The sequence below is a fragment of the Poecilia reticulata genome, linkage group LG16 (genome assembly GCF_000633615.1).
Source record: "Poecilia reticulata strain Guanapo linkage group LG16, Guppy_female_1.0+MT, whole genome shotgun sequence".
NCBI classification, from domain to species: domain Eukaryota; kingdom Metazoa; phylum Chordata; class Actinopteri; order Cyprinodontiformes; family Poeciliidae; genus Poecilia; species Poecilia reticulata.
In genome coordinates this window covers 26,575,093-26,576,832 of record NC_024346.1, presented here as the reverse complement: position 1 = coordinate 26,576,832, position 1,740 = coordinate 26,575,093, and positions in this window count along the sequence as shown.

Below are 1,740 nucleotides of genomic sequence, written 5' to 3'. Positions count from 1 at the left end.
GACCAAATACTTATTTTCCACCATATATTGCCAATAAATTCTTTAAAAATCAGAAAATGTGATTTTCTGGATTTTTTTTTCTCCTTTTGTCTCTCATAGTTGAGGTACATCTATGATGAAAATTACAGGCCTCTCTCATCTTAAGTGGGAGAACGTGCACAATTGGTGGCTGACTAAATACTTTTTTGCCCCACTGTGTATATATATATATATATATATATATATATATATATGATGTTGAGGGCCAACCAGAGGAGGGTTGTCTCAGTCTCCTAAAACCCAGAGGACAGATTAACTGCAGTTGGTCGCCTCCATTTTTTTGTCTAAGAGGCTGCATGTTCTGGGTTTGACACGTACTTGTTATTTTTTACCATGTTTCTCTGGGTTTTCTTCTTCGTGCCAGGCACTGTGCGCGTCGCGAGATGCGACAGCTCAAATGCGCTGTGGTTCATTAAAGACATCCTGTTGGTCTGCCCTCTAAACCCACGCTGGTCAGAACACATCAGTGCCTGAAGCTGGAAATCAAAAGACAAGCGTGGCCAACCGTACTCACTATACCATTTCCATTTATAATTTTTCTTTTTTTTCTATTTTTTTTTTTTTTTACCTTTTTTTTTTTCTCCAGTTGTGCAGATCGTTGCGCTCTGTGATGTTTTAATGTCCCATTTGTAGTGGCTTGACTGTCACATCACCTTCAGACTGAAATGAGCTCTTCCGTAACTTCGCCGTACTTCAAGTAATGCTGCATTTTTTTTTATTGAACGAGACACGTTCTGCTAAAAGTTAGTGTAATGAAAGCAAGAAAGTTGCTGGCGGTTGCTGATGCCATTGGGTCAGAGGAAGGTTGCGTCTCAGGAAGCTGAAAGGGAATTTTGGTTTGTGAAAGACATGTTGCAAGAGTCACAGGTTTATGTGTATCAGTTGAATGTGGTAGCTGGGGTCAGAGTTCGAAGTAGCTGCTTTTGTATGGAAAATGCAAACAAAACAAAAAAAAAAACTGAAGAAAAATGGATCTGTGAACAACAGGTATCACTGTGGAAAGCTGACACTGAGGGAAAAGAGGGGAAGAAAGTTATAAAGTGGAAATTGTTTCAATAAAAACTTTAAAGAAGGACTTTACTGTTTTCTAGATCATAAACATATTCACCACTGTCTGTTTGAACACACAGTTAGTAAAACTATCTTCTCATTTTCTTCTCATAAAAACTTCGAGTTATTTTATGTGATAAACCAACATCATCATAACATCGGAGAACATCAGTTTTCATGTCTTGCAACAGATTTACAATTGGATTAATGAAGGTCTGGACTTAGAATGGGCCATTCTAACACCCAACCGTTGTCTACAATGATCCTTTCTGGGTTGCTGGTTCCCTTTTCCCCAGCAGTCGCTGGATGAGAGGCGGATTGCATCCTGGACAGTCTCAATAACTAATGGCAATTGCCCCATGTGTGTTTTTGGGCTGTGAAGCAGAGTATCCACATGGACAGAGAAAACATCCAAACCGGACAGAAAGACTCCAGCCAGGACTATTTTTAGAGAGGAGGAACACTCTTTTCTTCTCCAGATAATGGATTTAACAATGCTCTGTATTTACAAAGTGTGGGATATTATTTCATAACCAGACCCTGTATAAACCTTTTATGAAAGTGACCTCTGAAGGCAGTTTGTTGCTGTGAGTTTATTTAGGCACATTGTAAAGGAGCCCATTGTAAGTTTTGCACTTTTCAAATTCTTTT